Genomic DNA, 20,002 nt, shown 5'->3' on the forward strand with positions numbered 1-20,002 from the left:
ATTCTATAAAAGGAACCTCTTTCAATGCTTTCTCCAATAAGAATTTTCTGTCTTTCCGTCTATTATAATAGACCTGACCGGGAATCGAACCCGGGCCACAGCAGTGAGAGTGCTGGATCCTAGCCACTAGACCACCAAGGACTTTACTAGAAAAAAAGTTGACTGTCGGAAAACCCATTCTAGAAAAAGGAACATCTTTCCAATTCCTCAAGAGGAATTGTCTGTCTGTCTGTCTGTCTGTCTGTCTGTCTGTCATAGTTTCCCTGACCGGGAATCGAACCCGGGCCACAGCAGTGAGAGTGCTGGATCCTAGCCACTAGACCACCAAGGACTTTACTAGAAAAAAAGTTGACTGTCGTCAAATCCATTCTATAAAAGGAACCTCTTTCAATGCTTTCTCCAATAAGAATTTTCTGTCTTTCCGACTATTATAATAGACCTGACCGGCAATCGAACCCGGGCCACAGCAGTGAGAGTGCTGGATCCTAGCCACTAGTCCATCAGGGAATGAACAGGAAAAAAGTTGACTGTCGGAAAACCCATTCTAGAAAAAGGAACATCTTTCAATTTTCTTTCCAATTCCTCAAGAGGAATTTTCTATCTGCGTGTAACAGTTTCCCTGACCTGGAATCGAACCCGGGCCACAGCAGTGAAAGTGCTGGATCTTAGCCACTAGACCACCAAGGACTTTACTAGAAAAAAAGTTGACTGTCGTCAAATCCATTCTATAAAAAGAACCTCTTTCAATGCTTTCTCCAATAAGAATTGTCTGTCTGTCTGTCTGTCCGTCCGTCCGTCCGTCCGTCCGTCCGTCCGTCCGTCCGTCCGTCCGTCCGTCCGTCCGTCCGTCCGTCCGTCCGTCCGTCCGTCCGTCCGTCCGTCCGTCCGTCCGTCCGTCCGTCCGTCCGTCCGTCCGTCCGTCCGTCCGTCCGTCCGTCCGTCCGTCCGTCCGTCCGTCCGTCCGTCCGTCCGTCCGTCCGTCCGTCCGTCCGTCCGTCCGTCCGTCCGTCCGTCCGTCCGTCTGTCTGTCTGTCATAGTTTCCCTGACCGGGAATCAAACCCGGGCCACAGCAGTGAGAGTGCTGGATCCTAGCCACTAGACCACCTAGCCACTAGACCACCAAGGACTTTACTAGAAAAAAGTTGACTGTCGTCAAATCCATTTTATAAAAGGAACCTCTTTCAATGCTTTCTCCGATAAAAAAATTTCTGTCTTTCCGTCTATTATAATAGACCTGACCGGGAATCGAACCCGGGCCACAGCAGTGAGAGTGCTGGATCCTAGCCACTAGACCACCAAGGACTTTACTAGAAAAAAAGTTGACTGTCGGAAAACCCATTCTAGAAAAAGGAACCTCTTTCAATGTTCATTCCAATTCCTCAAGAGGAATTTTCTATCTGCGTGTAACAGTTTCCCTGACCTGGAATCGAACCCAGGCCACAGCAGTGAAAGTGCTGAATCCTAGCCACTAGACCACCAAGGACTTTACTAGAAAAAAAGTTGACTGTCGTCAAATCCATTCTATAAAAGGAACCTCTTTCAATGCTTTCTCCAATAAGAATTTTCTGTCTTTCCGTCTATAATAATAGACCTGACCTGGAATCGAACCCAGGCCACAGCAGTGAAAGTGCTGGATCCTAGCCACTAGACCACCAAGGACTTTACTAGAAAAAAAGTTGACTGTCGGAAAACCCATTCTAGAAAAAGGAACCTCTTTCAATGCTTTCTCCAATAAGAATTTTCTGTCTTTCCGTCTATTATAATAGACCTGACCGGGAATCGAACCCGGGCCACAGCAGTGAGAGTGCTGGATCCTAGCCACTAGTCCATCAGGGAATGAACAGGAAAAAAGTTGACTGTCGGAAAACCCATTCTAGAAAAAGGAACATCTTTCAATTTTCTTTCCAATTCCTCAAGAGGAATTTTCTATCTGCGTGTAACAGTTTTCCTGACCTGGAATCGAACCCAGGCCACAGCAGTGAAAGTGCTGGATCCTAGCCACTAGACCACCAAGGACTTTACTAGAAAAAAAGTTGACTGTCGTCAAATCCATTCTATAAAAGGAACCTCTTTCAATGCTTTCTCCAATAAGAATTGTCTGTCTGTCTGTCTGTCTGTCTGTCTGTCTGTCTGTCTGTCTGTCTGTCTGTCTGTCTGTCTGTCTGTCTGTCTGTCTGTCTGTCTGTCTGTCTGTCTGTCTGTCTGTCTGTCTGTCTGTCTGTCTGTCTGTCTGTCTGTCTGTCTGTCTGTCTGTCTGTCTGTCTGTCTGTCTGTCTGTCTGTCTGTCTGTCTGTCTGTCTGTCTGTCTGTCTGTCTGTCTGTCTGTCTGTCTGTCTGTCTGTCTGTCTGTCTGTCTGTCTGTCTGTCTGTCTGTCTGTCTGTCTGTCTGTCTGTCTGTCTGTCTGTCTGTCTGTCTGTCTGTCTGTCTGTCTGTCTGTCTGTCTGTCTGTCTGTCTGTCTGTCTGTCTGTCTGTCTGTCTGTCTGTCTGTCTGTCTGTCTGTCTGTCTGTCTGTCTGTCTGTCTGTCTGTCTGTCTGTCTGTCTGTCTGTCTGTCTGTCTGTCTGTCTGTCTGTCTGTCTGTCTGTCTGTCTGTCTGTCTGTCTGTCTGTCTGTCTGTCTGTCTGTCTGTCTGTCTGTCTGTCTGTCTGTCTGTCTGTCTGTCTGTCTGTCTGTCTGTCTGTCTGTCTGTCTGTCTGTCTGTCTGTCTGTCTGTCTGTCTGTCTGTCTGTCTGTCTGTCTGTCATAGTTTCCCTGACCGGGAATCAAACCCGGGCCACAGCAGTGAGAGTGCTGGATCCTAGCCACTAGACCACCAAGGACTTTACTAGAAAAAAGTTGACTGTCGTCAAATCCATTTTATAAAAGGAACCTCTTTCAATGCTTTCTCCGATAAAAAAATTTCTGTCTTTCCGTCTATTATAATAGACCTGACCGGGAATCGAACCCGGGCCACAGCAGTGAGAGTGCTGGATCCTAGCCACTAGACCACCAAGGACTTTACTAGAAAAAAAGTTGACTGTCGGAAAACCCATTCTAGAAAAAGGAACCTCTTTCAATGTTCATTCCAATTCCTCAAGAGGAATTTTCTATCTGCGTGTAACAGTTTCCCTGACCTGGAATCGAACCCAGGCCACAGCAGTGAAAGTGCTGAATCCTAGCCACTAGACCACCAAGGACTTTACTAGAAAAAAAGTTGACTGTCGTCAAATCCATTCTATAAAAGGAACCTCTTTCAATGCTTTCTCCAATAAGAATTTTCTGTCTTTCCGTCTATAATAATAGACCTGACCTGGAATCGAACCCAGGCCACAGCAGTGAAAGTGCTGGATCCTAGCCACTAGACCACCAAGGACTTTACTAGAAAAAAAGTTGACTGTCGGAAAACCCATTCTAGAAAAAGGAACCTCTTTCAATGCTTTCTCCAATAAGAATTTTCTGTCTTTCCGTCTATTATAATAGACCTGACCGGGAATCGAACCCGGGCCACAGCAGTGAGAGTGCTGGATCCTAGCCACTAGTCCATCAGGGAATGAACAGGAAAAAAGTTGACTGTCGGAAAACCCATTCTAGAAAAAGGAACATCTTTCAATTTTCTTTCCAATTCCTCAAGAGGAATTTTCTATCTGCGTGTAACAGTTTTCCTGACCTGGAATCGAACCCAGGCCACAGCAGTGAAAGTGCTGGATCCTAGCCACTAGACCACCAAGGACTTTACTAGAAAAAAAGTTGACTGTCGTCAAATCCATTCTATAAAAGGAACCTCTTTCAATGCTTTCTCCAATAAGAATTGTCTGTCTGTCTGTCTGTCTGTCTGTCTGTCTGTCTGTCTGTCTGTCTGTCTGTCTGTCTGTCTGTCTGTCTGTCTGTCTGTCTGTCTGTCTGTCTGTCTGTCTGTCTGTCTGTCTGTCTGTCTGTCTGTCTGTCTGTCTGTCTGTCTGTCTGTCTGTCTGTCTGTCTGTCTGTCTGTCTGTCTGTCTGTCTGTCTGTCTGTCTGTCTGTCTGTCTGTCTGTCTGTCTGTCTGTCTGTCTGTCTGTCTGTCTGTCTGTCTGTCTGTCTGTCTGTCTGTCTGTCTGTCTGTCTGTCTGTCTGTCTGTCTGTCTGTCTGTCTGTCTGTCTGTCTGTCTGTCTGTCTGTCTGTCTGTCTGTCTGTCTGTCTGTCTGTCTGTCTGTCTGTCTGTCTGTCTGTCTGTCTGTCTGTCATAGTTTCCCTGACCGGGAATCAAACCCGGGCCACAGCAGTGAGAGTGCTGGATCCTAGCCACTAGACCACCAAGGACTTTACTAGAAAAAAGTTGACTGTCGTCAAATCCATTTTATAAAAGGAACCTCTTTCAATGCTTTCTCCGATAAAAAAATTTCTGTCTTTCCGTCTATTATAATAGACCTGACCGGGAATCGAACCCGGGCCACAGCAGTGAGAGTGCTGGATCCTAGCCACTAGTCCATCAGGGAATGAACAGGAAAAAAGTTGACTGTCGGAAAACCCATTCTAGAAAAAGGAACATCTTTCAATTTTCTTTCCAATTCCTCAAGAGGAATTTTCTATCTGCGTGTAACAGTTTTCCTGACCTGGAATCGAACCCAGGCCACAGCAGTGAAAGTGCTTGATCCTAGCCACTAGACCACCAAGGACTTTACTAGAAAAAAAGTTGACTGTCGTCAAATCCATTCTATAAAAGGAACCTCTTTCAATGCTTTCTCCAATAAGAATTGTCTGTCCGTCCGTCCGTCCGTCCGTCCGTCCGTCCGTCCGTCCGTCCGTCCGTCCGTCCGTCCGTCCGTCCGTCCGTCCGTCCGTCCGTCCGTCCGTCCGTCCGTCCGTCCGTCCGTCCGTCCGTCCGTCCGTCCGTCCGTCCGTCCGTCCGTCCGTCCGTCCGTCCGTCCGTCCGTCCGTCCGTCCGTCCGTCCGTCCGTCCGTCCGTCCGTCCGTCCGTCCGTCCGTCCGTCCGTCCGTCCGTCCGTCCGTCCGTCCGTCCGTCCGTCCGTCGGAAAACCCATTCTAGAAAAAGGAACATCTTTCAATTTTCTTTCCAATTCCTCAAGAGGAATTTTCTATCTGCGTGTAACAGTTTTCCTGACCTGGAATCGAACCCAGGCCACAGCAGTGAAAGTGCTGGATCCTAGCCACTAGACCACCAAGGACTTTACTAGAAAAAAAGTTGACTGTCGTCAAATCCATTCTATAAAAGGAACCTCTTTCAATGCTTTCTCCAATAAGAATTTTCTGTCTTTCCGTCTATTATAATAGACCTGACCGGGAATCGAACCCGGGCCACAGCAGTGAGAGTGCTGGATCCTAGCCACTAGACCACCAAGGACTTTACTAGAAAAAAAGTTGACTGTCGGAAAACCCATTCTAGAAAAAGGAACATCTTTCCAATTCCTCAAGAGGAATTGTCTGTCTGTCTGTCTGTCTGTCTGTCTGTCTGTCATAGTTTCCCTGACCGGGAATCGAACCCGGGCCACAGCAGTGAGAGTGCTGGATCCTAGCCACTAGACCACCAAGGACTTTACTAGAAAAAAAGTTGACTGTCGTCAAATCCATTCTATAAAAGGAACCTCTTTCAATGCTTTCTCCAATAAGAATTTTCTGTCTTTCCGACTATTATAATAGACCTGACCGGCAATCGAACCCGGGCCACAGCAGTGAGAGTGCTGGATCCTAGCCACTAGTCCATCAGGGAATGAACAGGAAAAAAGTTGACTGTCGGAAAACCCATTCTAGAAAAAGGAACATCTTTCAATTTTCTTTCCAATTCCTCAAGAGGAATTTTCTATCTGCGTGTAACAGTTTCCCTGACCTGGAATCGAACCCGGGCCACAGCAGTGAAAGTGCTGGATCTTAGCCACTAGACCACCAAGGACTTTACTAGAAAAAAAGTTGACTGTCGTCAAATCCATTCTATAAAAAGAACCTCTTTCAATGCTTTCTCCAATAAGAATTGTCTGTCTGTCTGTCTGTCCGTCCGTCCGTCCGTCCGTCCGTCCGTCCGTCCGTCCGTCCGTCCGTCCGTCCGTCCGTCCGTCCGTCCGTCCGTCCGTCCGTCCGTCCGTCCGTCCGTCCGTCCGTCCGTCCGTCCGTCCGTCCGTCCGTCCGTCCGTCCGTCCGTCCGTCCGTCCGTCCGTCCGTCCGTCCGTCCGTCCGTCCGTCCGTCCGTCCGTCCGTCCGTCCGTCCGTCCGTCCGTCCGTCCGTCCGTCCGTCCGTCCGTCCGTCCGTCCGTCCGTCCGTCCGTCCGTCCGTCCGTCTGTCTGTCATAGTTTCCCTGACCGGGAATCAAACCCGGGCCACAGCAGTGAGAGTGCTGGATCCTAGCCACTAGACCACCAAGGACTTTACTAGAAAAAAGTTGACTGTCGTCAAATCCATTTTATAAAAGGAACCTCTTTCAATGCTTTCTCCGATAAAAAAATTTCTGTCTTTCCGTCTATTATAATAGACCTGACCGGGAATCGAACCCGGGCCACAGCAGTGAGAGTGCTGGATCCTAGCCACTAGACCACCAAGGACTTTACTAGAAAAAAAGTTGACTGTCGGAAAACCCATTCTAGAAAAAGGAACCTCTTTCAATGTTCATTCCAATTCCTCAAGAGGAATTTTCTATCTGCGTGTAACAGTTTCCCTGACCTGGAATCGAACCCAGGCCACAGCAGTGAAAGTGCTGAATCCTAGCCACTAGACCACCAAGGACTTTACTAGAAAAAAAGTTGACTGTCGTCAAATCCATTCTATAAAAGGAACCTCTTTCAATGCTTTCTCCAATAAGAATTTTCTGTCTTTCCGTCTATAATAATAGACCTGACCTGGAATCGAACCCAGGCCACAGCAGTGAAAGTGCTGGATCCTAGCCACTAGACCACCAAGGACTTTACTAGAAAAAAAGTTGACTGTCGGAAAACCCATTCTAGAAAAAGGAACCTCTTTCAATGCTTTCTCCAATAAGAATTTTCTGTCTTTCCGTCTATTATAATAGACCTGACCGGGAATCGAACCCGGGCCACAGCAGTGAGAGTGCTGGATCCTAGCCACTAGTCCATCAGGGAATGAACAGGAAAAAAGTTGACTGTCGGAAAACCCATTCTAGAAAAAGGAACATCTTTCAATTTTCTTTCCAATTCCTCAAGAGGAATTTTCTATCTGCGTGTAACAGTTTTCCTGACCTGGAATCGAACCCAGGCCACAGCAGTGAAAGTGCTGGATCCTAGCCACTAGACCACCAAGGACTTTACTAGAAAAAAAGTTGACTGTCGTCAAATCCATTCTATAAAAGGAACCTCTTTCAATGCTTTCTCCAATAAGAATTGTCTGTCTGTCTGTCTGTCTGTCTGTCTGTCTGTCTGTCTGTCTGTCTGTCTGTCTGTCTGTCTGTCTGTCTGTCTGTCTGTCTGTCTGTCTGTCTGTCTGTCTGTCTGTCTGTCTGTCTGTCTGTCTGTCTGTCTGTCTGTCTGTCTGTCTGTCTGTCTGTCTGTCTGTCTGTCTGTCTGTCTGTCTGTCTGTCTGTCTGTCTGTCTGTCTGTCTGTCTGTCTGTCTGTCTGTCTGTCTGTCTGTCTGTCTGTCTGTCTGTCTGTCTGTCTGTCTGTCTGTCTGTCTGTCTGTCTGTCTGTCTGTCTGTCTGTCTGTCTGTCTGTCTGTCTGTCTGTCTGTCTGTCTGTCTGTCTGTCTGTCTGTCTGTCTGTCTGTCTGTCTGTCTGTCTGTCTGTCTGTCTGTCTGTCTGTCTGTCTGTCTGTCTGTCTGTCTGTCTGTCTGTCTGTCTGTCTGTCTGTCTGTCTGTCTGTCTGTCTGTCTGTCTGTCTGTCTGTCTGTCTGTCTGTCTGTCTGTCTGTCTGTCTGTCTGTCTGTCTGTCTGTCTGTCTGTCTGTCTGTCTGTCTGTCTGTCTGTCTGTCTGTCTGTCTGTCTGTCTGTCTGTCTGTCTGTCTGTCTGTCTGTCTGTCTGTCTGTCTGTCTGTCTGTCTGTCTGTCTGTCTGTCTGTCTGTCTGTCTGTCTGTCTGTCTGTCTGTCTGTCTGTCTGTCTGTCTGTCTGTCTGTCTGTCTGTCTGTCTGTCTGTCTGTCTGTCTGTCTGTCTGTCTGTCTGTCTGTCTGTCTGTCTGTCTGTCTGTCTGTCTGTCTGTCTGTCTGTCTGTCTGTCTGTCTGTCTGTCTGTCATAGTTTCCCTGACCGGGAATCAAACCCGGGCCACAGCAGTGAGAGTGCTGGATCCTAGCCACTAGACCACCAAGGACTTTACTAGAAAAAAGTTGACTGTCGTCAAATCCATTTTATAAAAGGAACCTCTTTCAATGCTTTCTCCGATAAAAAAATTTCTGTCTTTCCGTCTATTATAATAGACCTGACCGGGAATCGAACCCGGGCCACAGCAGTGAGAGTGCTGGATCCTAGCCACTAGACCACCAAGGACTTTACTAGAAAAAAAGTTGACTGTCGGAAAACCCATTCTAGAAAAAGGAACCTCTTTCAATGTTCATTCCAATTCCTCAAGAGGAATTTTCTATCTGCGTGTAACAGTTTCCCTGACCTGGAATCGAACCCAGGCCACAGCAGTGAAAGTGCTGAATCCTAGCCACTAGACCACCAAGGACTTTACTAGAAAAAAAGTTGACTGTCGTCAAATCCATTCTATAAAAGGAACCTCTTTCAATGCTTTCTCCAATAAGAATTTTCTGTCTTTCCGTCTATAATAATAGACCTGACCTGGAATCGAACCCAGGCCACAGCAGTGAAAGTGCTGGATCCTAGCCACTAGACCACCAAGGACTTTACTAGAAAAAAAGTTGACTGTCGGAAAACCCATTCTAGAAAAAGGAACCTCTTTCAATGCTTTCTCCAATAAGAATTTTCTGTCTTTCCGTCTATTATAATAGACCTGACCGGGAATCGAACCCGGGCCACAGCAGTGAGAGTGCTGGATCCTAGCCACTAGTCCATCAGGGAATGAACAGGAAAAAAGTTGACTGTCGGAAAACCCATTCTAGAAAAAGGAACATCTTTCAATTTTCTTTCCAATTCCTCAAGAGGAATTTTCTATCTGCGTGTAACAGTTTTCCTGACCTGGAATCGAACCCAGGCCACAGCAGTGAAAGTGCTGGATCCTAGCCACTAGACCACCAAGGACTTTACTAGAAAAAAAGTTGACTGTCGTCAAATCCATTCTATAAAAGGAACCTCTTTCAATGCTTTCTCCAATAAGAATTGTCTGTCTGTCTGTCTGTCTGTCTGTCTGTCTGTCTGTCTGTCTGTCTGTCTGTCTGTCTGTCTGTCTGTCTGTCTGTCTGTCTGTCTGTCTGTCTGTCTGTCTGTCTGTCTGTCTGTCTGTCTGTCTGTCTGTCTGTCTGTCTGTCTGTCTGTCTGTCTGTCTGTCTGTCTGTCTGTCTGTCTGTCTGTCTGTCTGTCTGTCTGTCTGTCTGTCTGTCTGTCTGTCTGTCTGTCTGTCTGTCTGTCTGTCTGTCTGTCTGTCTGTCTGTCTGTCTGTCTGTCTGTCTGTCTGTCTGTCTGTCTGTCTGTCTGTCTGTCTGTCTGTCTGTCTGTCTGTCTGTCTGTCTGTCTGTCTGTCTGTCTGTCTGTCTGTCTGTCTGTCTGTCTGTCTGTCTGTCTGTCTGTCTGTCTGTCTGTCTGTCTGTCTGTCTGTCTGTCTGTCTGTCATAGTTTCCCTGACCGGGAATCAAACCCGGGCCACAGCAGTGAGAGTGCTGGATCCTAGCCACTAGACCACCAAGGACTTTACTAGAAAAAAGTTGACTGTCGTCAAATCCATTTTATAAAAGGAACCTCTTTCAATGCTTTCTCCGATAAAAAAATTTCTGTCTTTCCGTCTATTATAATAGACCTGACCGGGAATCGAACCCGGGCCACAGCAGTGAGAGTGCTGGATCCTAGCCACTAGTCCATCAGGGAATGAACAGGAAAAAAGTTGACTGTCGGAAAACCCATTCTAGAAAAAGGAACATCTTTCAATTTTCTTTCCAATTCCTCAAGAGGAATTTTCTATCTGCGTGTAACAGTTTTCCTGACCTGGAATCGAACCCAGGCCACGCTGGATCCTAGCCACTAGACCACCAAGGACTTTACTAGAAAAAAAGTTGACTGTCGTCAAATCCATTCTATAAAAGGAACCTCTTTCAATGCTTTCTCCAATAAGAATTGTCTGTCTGTCTGTCTGTCTGTCTGTCCGTCCGTCCGTCCGTCCGTCCGTCCGTCCGTCCGTCCGTCCGTCCGTCCGTCCGTCCGTCCGTCCGTCCGTCCGTCCGTCCGTCCGTCCGTCCGTCCGTCCGTCCGTCCGTCCGTCCGTCCGTCCGTCCGTCCGTCCGTCCGTCCGTCCGTCCGTCCGTCCGTCCGTCCGTCCGTCCGTCCGTCCGTCCGTCCGTCCGTCCGTCCGTCCGTCCGTCTGTCTGTCTGTCTGTCTGTCATAGTTTCCCTGACCGGGAATCAAACCCGGGCCACAGCAGTGAGAGTGCTGGATCCTAGCCACTAGACCACCAAGGACTTTACTAGAAAAAAGTTGACTGTCGTCAAATCCATTTTATAAAAGGAACCTCTTTCAATGCTTTCTCCGATAAAAAAATTTCTGTCTTTCCGTCTATTATAATAGACCTGACCGGGAATCGAACCCGGGCCACAGCAGTGAGAGTGCTGGATCCTAGCCACTAGACCACCAAGGACTTTACTAGAAAAAAAGTTGACTGTCGGAAAACCCATTCTAGAAAAAGGAACCTCTTTCAATGTTCATTCCAATTCCTCAAGAGGAATTTTCTATCTGCGTGTAACAGTTTCCCTGACCTGGAATCGAACCCAGGCCACAGCAGTGAAAGTGCTGAATCCTAGCCACTAGACCACCAAGGACTTTACTAGAAAAAAAGTTGACTGTCGTCAAATCCATTCTATAAAAGGAACCTCTTTCAATGCTTTCTCCAATAAGAATTTTCTGTCTTTCCGTCTATAATAATAGACCTGACCTGGAATCGAACCCAGGCCACAGCAGTGAAAGTGCTGGATCCTAGCCACTAGACCACCAAGGACTTTACTAGAAAAAAAGTTGACTGTCGTCAAATCCATTCTATAAAAGGAACCTCTTTCAATGCTTTCTCCAATAAGAATTTTCTGTCTTTCCGTCTATTATAATAGACCTGACCGGGAATCGAACCCGGGCCACAGCAGTGAGAGTGCTGGATCCTAGCCACTAGTCCATCAGGGAATGAACAGGAAAAAAGTTGACTGTCGGAAAACCCATTCTAGAAAAAGGAACATCTTTCAATTTTCTTTCCAATTCCTCAAGAGGAATTTTCTATCTGCGTGTAACAGTTTTCCTGACCTGGAATCGAACCCAGGCCACAGCAGTGAAAGTGCTGGATCCTAGCCACTAGACCACCAAGGACTTTACTAGAAAAAAAGTTGACTGTCGTCAAATCCATTCTATAAAAGGAACCTCTTTCAATGCTTTCTCCAATAAGAATTGTCTGTCTGTCTGTCTGTCTGTCTGTCTGTCTGTCTGTCTGTCTGTCTGTCTGTCTGTCTGTCTGTCTGTCTGTCTGTCTGTCTGTCTGTCTGTCTGTCTGTCTGTCTGTCTGTCTGTCTGTCTGTCTGTCTGTCTGTCTGTCTGTCTGTCTGTCTGGCTGTCTGTCTGTCTGTCTGTCTGTCTGGCTGTCTGGCTGTCTGTCTGGCTGTCTGTCTGGCTGTCTGTCTGGCTGTCTGTCTGTCTGTCTGTCTGTCTGTCTGTCTGTCTGTCTGTCTGTCTGTCTGTCTGTCTGTCTGTCTGTCTGGCTGGCTGTCTGTCTGGCTGGCTGTCTGTCTGTCTGTCTGTCTGGCTGGCTGTCTGGCTGTCTGGCTGGCTGTCTGTCTGTCTGGCTGGCTGTCTGGCTGGCTGTCTGGCTGGCTGTCTGGCTGGCTGTCTGTCTGTCTGTCTGTCTGTCTGTCTGTCTGTCTGTCTGTCTGTCTGTCTGTCATAGTTTCCCTGACCGGGAATCAAACCCGGGCCACAGCAGTGAGAGTGCTGGATCCTAGCCACTAGACCACCAAGGACTTTACTAGAAAAAAGTTGACTGTCGTCAAATCCATTTTATAAAAGGAACCTCTTTCAATGCTTTCTCCGATAAAAAAATTTCTGTCTTTCCGTCTATTATAATAGACCTGACCGGGAATCGAACCCGGGCCACAGCAGTGAGAGTGCTGGATCCTAGCCACTAGTCCATCAGGGAATGAACAGGAAAAAAGTTGACTGTCGGAAAACCCATTCTAGAAAAAGGAACATCTTTCAATTTTCTTTCCAATTCCTCAAGAGGAATTTTCTATCTGCGTGTAACAGTTTTCCTGACCTGGAATCGAACCCAGGCCACAGCAGTGAAAGTGCTGGATCCTAGCCACTAGACCACCAAGGACTTTACTAGAAAAAAAGTTGACTGTCGTCAAATCCATTCTATAAAAGGAACCTCTTTCAATGCTTTCTCCAATAAGAATTGTCTGTCTGTCTGTCTGTCTGTCCGTCCGTCCGTCCGTCCGTCCGTCCGTCCGTCCGTCCGTCCGTCCGTCCGTCCGTCCGTCCGTCCGTCCGTCCGTCCGTCCGTCCGTCCGTCCGTCCGTCCGTCCGTCCGTCCGTCCGTCCGTCCGTCCGTCCGTCCGTCCGTCCGTCCGTCCGTCCGTCTGTCTGTCTGTCTGTCTGTCATAGTTTCCCTGACCGGGAATCAAACCCGGGCCACAGCAGTGAGAGTGCTGGATCCTAGCCACTAGACCACCAAGGACTTTACTAGAAAAAAGTTGACTGTCGTCAAATCCATTTTATAAAAGGAACCTCTTTCAATGCTTTCTCCGATAAAAAAATTTCTGTCTTTCCGTCTATTATAATAGACCTGACCGGGAATCGAACCCGGGCCACAGCAGTGAGAGTGCTGGATCCTAGCCACTAGACCACCAAGGACTTTACTAGAAAAAAAGTTGACTGTCGGAAAACCCATTCTAGAAAAAGGAACCTCTTTCAATGTTCATTCCAATTCCTCAAGAGGAATTTTCTATCTGCGTGTAACAGTTTCCCTGACCTGGAATCGAACCCAGGCCACAGCAGTGAAAGTGCTGAATCCTAGCCACTAGACCACCAAGGACTTTACTAGAAAAAAAGTTGACTGTCGTCAAATCCATTCTATAAAAGGAACCTCTTTCAATGCTTTCTCCAATAAGAATTTTCTGTCTTTCCGTCTATAATAATAGACCTGACCTGGAATCGAACCCAGGCCACAGCAGTGAAAGTGCTGGATCCTAGCCACTAGACCACCAAGGACTTTACTAGAAAAAAAGTTGACTGTCGGAAAACCCATTCTAGAAAAAGGAACCTCTTTCAATGCTTTCTCCAATAAGAATTTTCTGTCTTTCCGTCTATTATAATAGACCTGACCGGGAATCGAACCCGGGCCACAGCAGTGAGAGTGCTGGATCCTAGCCACTAGTCCATCAGGGAATGAACAGGAAAAAAGTTGACTGTCGGAAAACCCATTCTAGAAAAAGGAACATCTTTCAATTTTCTTTCCAATTCCTCAAGAGGAATTTTCTATCTGCGTGTAACAGTTTCCCTGACCTGGAATCGAACCCGGGCCACAGCAGTGAAAGTGCTGGATCTTAGCCACTAGACCACCAAGGACTTTACTAGAAAAAAAGTTGACTGTCGTCAAATCCATTCTATAAAAAGAACCTCTTTCAATGCTTTCTCCAATAAGAATCGTCCGTCCGTCCGTCCGTCCGTCCGTCCGTCCGTCCGTCCGTCCGTCCGTCCGTCCGTCCGTCCGTCCGTCCGTCCGTCCGTCCGTCCGTCCGTCCGTCCGTCCGTCCGTCCGTCCGTCCGTCCGTCCGTCCGTCCGTCCGTCCGTCCGTCCGTCCGTCCGTCCGTCCGTCCGTCCGTCCGTCCGTCCGTCCGTCCGTCCGTCCGTCCGTCCGTCCGTCCGTCCGTCCGTCCGTCCGTCCGTCCGTCCGTCCGTCCGTCCGTCCGTCCGTCCGTCCGTCCGTCCGTCCGTCCGTCCGTCCGTCCGTCCGTCCGTCGGAAAACCCATTCTAGAAAAAGGAACATCTTTCAATTTTCTTTCCAATTCCTCAAGAGGAATTTTCTATCTGCGTGTAACAGTTTTCCTGACCTGGAATCGAACCCAGGCCACAGCAGTGAAAGTGCTGGATCCTAGCCACTAGACCACCAAGGACTTTACTAGAAAAAAAGTTGACTGTCGTCAAATCCATTCTATAAAAGGAACCTCTTTCAATGCTTTCTCCAATAAGAATTTTCTGTCTTTCCGTCTATTATAATAGACCTGACCGGGAATCGAACCCGGGCCACAGCAGTGAGAGTGCTGGATCCTAGCCACTAGACCACCAAGGACTTTACTAGAAAAAAAGTTGACTGTCGGAAAACCCATTCTAGAAAAAGGAACATCTTTCCAATTCCTCAAGAGGAATTGTCTGTCTGTCTGTCTGTCTGTCTGTCTGTCTGTCATAGTTTCCCTGACCGGGAATCGAACCCGGGCCACAGCAGTGAGAGTGCTGGATCCTAGCCACTAGACCACCAAGGACTTTACTAGAAAAAAAGTTGACTGTCGTCAAATCCATTCTATAAAAGGAACCTCTTTCAATGCTTTCTCCAATAAGAATTTTCTGTCTTTCCGACTATTATAATAGACCTGACCGGCAATCGAACCCGGGCCACAGCAGTGAGAGTGCTGGATCCTAGCCACTAGTCCATCAGGGAATGAACAGGAAAAAAGTTGACTGTCGGAAAACCCATTCTAGAAAAAGGAACATCTTTCAATTTTCTTTCCAATTCCTCAAGAGGAATTTTCTATCTGCGTGTAACAGTTTCCCTGACCTGGAATCGACACAGCAGTGAAAGTGCTGGATCTTAGCCACTAGACCACCAAGGACTTTACTAGAAAAAAAGTTGACTGTCGTCAAATCCATTCTATAAAAAGAACCTCTTTCAATGCTTTCTCCAATAAGAATTGTCTGTCTGTCCGTCCGTCCGTCCGTCCGTCCGTCCGTCCGTCCGTCCGTCCGTCCGTCCGTCCGTCCGTCCGTCCGTCCGTCCGTCCGTCCGTCCGTCCGTCCGTCCGTCCGTCCGTCCGTCCGTCCGTCCGTCCGTCCGTCCGTCCGTCCGTCCGTCCGTCCGTCCGTCCGTCCGTCCGTCCGTCCGTCCGTCCGTCCGTCCGTCCGTCCGTCCGTCCGTCCGTCCGTCCGTCCGTCCGTCCGTCCGTCCGTCCGTCCGTCCGTCCGTCCGTCCGTCCGTCCGTCCGTCCGTCCGTCCGTCCGTCCGTCTGTCTGTCTGTCATAGTTTCCCTGACCGGGAATCAAACCCGGGCCACAGCAGTGAGAGTGCTGGATCCTAGCCACTAGACCACCAAGGACTTTACTAGAAAAAAGTTGACTGTCGTCAAATCCATTTTATAAAAGGAACCTCTTTCAATGCTTTCTCCGATAAAAAAATTTCTGTCTTTCCGTCTATTATAATAGACCTGACCGGGAATCGAACCCGGGCCACAGCAGTGAGAGTGCTGGATCCTAGCCACTAGACCACCAAGGACTTTACTAGAAAAAAAGTTGACTGTCGGAAAACCCATTCTAGAAAAAGGAACCTCTTTCAATGTTCATTCCAATTCCTCAAGAGGAATTTTCTATCTGCGTGTAACAGTTTCCCTGACCTGGAATCGAACCCAGGCCACAGCAGTGAAAGTGCTGAATCCTAGCCACTAGACCACCAAGGACTTTACTAGAAAAAAAGTTGACTGTCGTCAAATCCATTCTATAAAAGGAACCTCTTTCAATGCTTTCTCCAATAAGAATTTTCTGTCTTTCCGTCTATAATAATAGACCTGACCTGGAATCGAACCCAGGCCACAGCAGTGAAAGTGCTGGATCCTAGCCACTAGACCACCAAGGACTTTACTAGAAAAAAAGTTGACTGTCGGAAAACCCATTCTAGAAAAAGGAACCTCTTTCAATGCTTTCTCCAATAAGAATTTTCTGTCTTTCCGTCTATTATAATAGACCTGACCGGGAATCGAACCCGGGCCACAGCAGTGAGAGTGCTGGATCCTAGCCACTAGTCCATCAGGGAATGAACAGGAAAAAAGTTGACTGTCGGAAAACCCATTCTAGAAAAAGGAACATCTTTCAATTTTCTTTCCAATTCCTCAAGAGGAATTTTCTATCTGCGTGTAACAGTTTTCCTGACCTGGAATCGAACCCAGGCCACAGCAGTGAAAGTGCTGGATCCTAGCCACTAGACCACCAAGGACTTTACTAGAAAAAAAGTTGACTGTCGTCAAATCCATTCTATAAAAGGAACCTCTTTCAATGCTTTCTCCAATAAGAATTGTCTGTCTGTCTGTCTGTCTGTCTGTCTGTCTGTCTGTCTGTCTGTCTGTCTGTCTGTCTGTCTGTCTGTCTGTCTGTCTGTCTGTCTGTCTGTCTGTCTGTCTGTCTGTCTGTCTGTCTGTCTGTCTGTCTGTCTGTCTGTCTGTCTGTCTGTCTGTCTGTCTGTCTGTCTGTCTGTCTGTCTGTCTGTCTGTCTGTCTGTCTGTCTGTCTGTCTGTCTGTCTGTCTGTCTGTCTGTCTGTCTGTCTGTCTGTCTGTCTGTCTGTCTGTCTGTCTGTCTGTCTGTCTGTCTGTCTGTCTGTCTGTCTGTCTGTCTGTCTGTCTGTCTGTCTGTCTGTCTGTCTGTCTGTCTGTCTGTCTGTCTGTCTGTCATAGTTTCCCTGACCGGGAATCAAACCCGGGCCACAGCAGTGAGAGTGCTGGATCCTAGCCACTAGACCACCAAGGACTTTACTAGAAAAAAGTTGACTGTCGTCAAATCCATTTTATAAAAGGAACCTCTTTCAATGCTTTCTCCGATAAAAAAATTTCTGTCTTTCCGTCTATTATAATAGACCTGACCGGGAATCGAACCCGGGCCACAGCAGTGAGAGTGCTGGATCCTAGCCACTAGTCCATCAGGGAATGAACAGGAAAAAAGTTGACTGTCGGAAAACCCATTCTAGAAAAAGGAACATCTTTCAATTTTCTTTCCAATTCCTCAAGAGGAATTTTCTATCTGCGTGTAACAGTTTTCCTGACCTGGAATCGAACCCAGGCCACAGCAGTGAAAGTGCTGGATCCTAGCCACTAGACCACCAAGGACTTTACTAGAAAAAAAGTTGACTGTCGTCAAATCCATTCTATAAAAGGAACCTCTTTCAATGCTTTCTCCAATAAGAATTGTCTGTCTGTCTGTCTGTCCGTCCGTCCGTCCGTCCGTCCGTCCGTCCGTCCGTCCGTCCGTCCGTCCGTCCGTCCGTCCGTCCGTCCGTCCGTCCGTCCGTCCGTCCGTCCGTCCGTCCGTCCGTCCGTCCGTCCGTCCGTCCGTCCGTCCGTCCGTCCGTCCGTCCGTCCGTCCGTCCGTCCGTCCGTCCGTCCGTCCGTCCGTCCGTCCGTCCGTCCGTCCGTCCGTCCGTCCGTCCGTCCGTCCGTCCGTCCGTCCGTCCGTCCGTCTGTCTGTCTGTCTGTCTGTCATAGTTTCCCTGACCGGGAATCAAACCCGGGCCACAGCAGTGAGAGTGCTGGATCCTAGCCACTAGACCACCAAGGACTTTACTAGAAAAAAGTTGACTGTCGTCAAATCCATTTTATAAAAGGAACCTCTTTCAATGCTTTCTCCGATAAAAAAATTTCTGTCTTTCCGTCTATTATAATAGACCTGACCGGGAATCGAACCCGGGCCACAGCAGTGAGAGTGCTGGATCCTAGCCACTAGACCACCAAGGACTTTACTAGAAAAAAAGTTGACTGTCGGAAAACCCATTCTAGAAAAAGGAACCTCTTTCAATGTTCATTCCAATTCCTCAAGAGGAATTTTCTATCTGCGTGTAACAGTTTCCCTGACCTGGAATCGAACCCAGGCCACAGCAGTGAAAGTGCTGAATCCTAGCCACTAGACCACCAAGGACTTTACTAGAAAAAAAGTTGACTGTCGTCAAATCCATTCTATAAAAGGAACCTCTTTCAATGCTTTCTCCAATAAGAATTTTCTGTCTTTCCGTCTATAATAATAGACCTGACCTGGAATCGAACCCAGGCCACAGCAGTGAAAGTGCTGGATCCTAGCCACTAGACCACCAAGGACTTTACTAGAAAAAAAGTTGACTGTCGGAAAACCCATTCTAGAAAAAGGAACCTCTTTCAATGCTTTCTCCAATAAGAATTTTCTGTCTTTCCGTCTATTATAATAGACCTGACCGGGAATCGAACCCGGGCCACAGCAGTGAGAGTGCTGGATCCTAGCCACTAGTCCATCAGGGAATGAACAGGAAAAAAGTTGACTGTCGGAAAACCCATTCTAGAAAAAGGAACATCTTTCAATTTTCTTTCCAATTCCTCAAGAGGAATTTTCTATCTGCGTGTAACAGTTTTCCTGACCTGGAATCGAACCCAGGCCACAGCAGTGAAAGTGCTGGATCCTAGCCACTAGACCACCAAGGACTTTACTAGAAAAAAAGTTGACTGTCGTCAAATCCATTCTATAAAAGGAACCTCTTTCAATGCTTTCTCCAATAAGAATTGTCTGTCTGTCTGTCTGTCTGTCTGTCTGTCTGTCTGTCTGTCTGTCTGTCTGTCTGTCTGTCTGTCTGTCTGTCTGTCTGTCTGTCTGTCTGTCTGTCTGTCTGTCTGTCTGTCTGTCTGTCTGTCTGTCTGTCTGTCTGTCTGTCTGTCTGTCTGTCTGTCTGTCTGTCTGTCTGTCTGTCTGTCTGTCTGTCTGTCTGTCTGTCTGTCTGTCTGTCTGTCTGTCTGTCTGTCTGTCTGTCTGTCTGTCTGTCTGTCTGTCTGTCTGTCTGTCTGTCTGTCTGTCTGTCTGTCTGTCTGTCTGTCTGTCTGTCTGTCTGTCTGTCTGTCTGTCTGTCTGTCTGTCTGTCTGTCTGTCTGTCTGTCTGTCTGTCTGTCTGTCTGTCTGTCTGTCTGTCTGTCTGTCTGTCTGTCTGTCTGTCTGTCTGTCTGTCTGTCTGTCTGTCTGTCTGTCTGTCTGTCTGTCTGTCTGTCTGTCTGTCTGTCTGTCTGTCTGTCTGTCTGTCTGTCTGTCTGTCTGTCTGTCTGTCTGTCTGTCTGTCTGTCTGTCTGTCTGTCTGTCTGTCTGTCTGTCTGTCTGTCTGTCTGTCTGTCTGTCTGTCTGTCTGTCTGTCTGTCTGTCTGTCTGTCTGTCTGTCTGTCTGTCTGTCTGTCTGTCTGTCTGTCTGTCTGTCTGTCTGTCTGTCTGTCTGTCTGTCTGTCTGTCTGTCTGTCTGTCTGTCTGTCTGTCTGTCTGTCTGTCTGTCTGTCTGTCTGTCTGTCTGTCTGTCTGTCTGTCTGTCTGTCTGTCTGTCTGTCTGTCTGTCTGTCTGTCTGTCTGTCTGTCTGTCTGTCTGTCTGTCTGTCTGTCTGTCTGTCTGTCTGTCTGTCTGTCATAGTTTCCCTGACCGGGAATCAAACCCGGGCCACAGCAGTGAGAGTGCTGGATCCTAGCCACTAGACCACCAAGGACTTTACTAGAAAAAAGTTGACTGTCGTCAAATCCATTTTATAAAAGGAACCTCTTTCAATGCTTTCTCCGATAAAAAAATTTCTGTCTTTCCGTCTATTATAATAGACCTGACCGGGAATCGAACCCGGGCCACAGCAGTGAGAGTGCTGGATCCTAGCCACTAGACCACCAAGGACTTTACTAGAAAAAAAGTTGACTGTCGGAAAACCCATTCTAGAAAAAGGAACCTCTTTCAATGTTCATTCCAATTCCTCAAGAGGAATTTTCTATCTGCGTGTAACAGTTTCCCTGACCTGGAATCGAACCCAGGCCACAGCAGTGAAAGTGCTGAATCCTAGCCACTAGACCACCAAGGACTTTACTAGAAAAAAAGTTGACTGTCGTCAAATCCATTCTATAAAAGGAACCTCTTTCAATGCTTTCTCCAATAAGAATTTTCTGTCTTTCCGTCTATAATAATAGACCTGACCTGGAATCGAACCCAGGCCACA

The 20,002-nt window shown here is 47.7% G+C and overlaps 3 non-coding genes across 3 annotated transcripts; all 3 read right to left on the bottom strand.

The window, feature by feature from the left end:
* Positions 1 to 259: 259 nt before the first annotated feature.
* Positions 260 to 331, bottom strand: trnae-cuc (transfer RNA glutamic acid (anticodon CUC)). The gene has a single exon. It is a non-coding gene; the product is annotated as a tRNA-Glu (tRNA).
* A 5,108-nt stretch (positions 332 to 5,439) lies between these two features.
* On the bottom strand, positions 5,440 to 5,511 carry trnae-cuc (transfer RNA glutamic acid (anticodon CUC)). The gene has a single exon. It is a non-coding gene; the product is annotated as a tRNA-Glu (tRNA).
* An 8,955-nt stretch (positions 5,512 to 14,466) lies between these two features.
* Positions 14,467 to 14,538, bottom strand: trnae-cuc (transfer RNA glutamic acid (anticodon CUC)). The gene has a single exon. It is a non-coding gene; the product is annotated as a tRNA-Glu (tRNA).
* Positions 14,539 to 20,002: the final 5,464 nt, after the last annotated feature.

This window comes from Urocampus carinirostris, chromosome 1 (genome assembly GCF_059441175.1).
Source record: "Urocampus carinirostris isolate Australia breed hairy pipefish chromosome 1, RoL_Ucar_1.0, whole genome shotgun sequence".
Lineage (NCBI taxonomy): Eukaryota > Metazoa > Chordata > Actinopteri > Syngnathiformes > Syngnathidae > Urocampus > Urocampus carinirostris.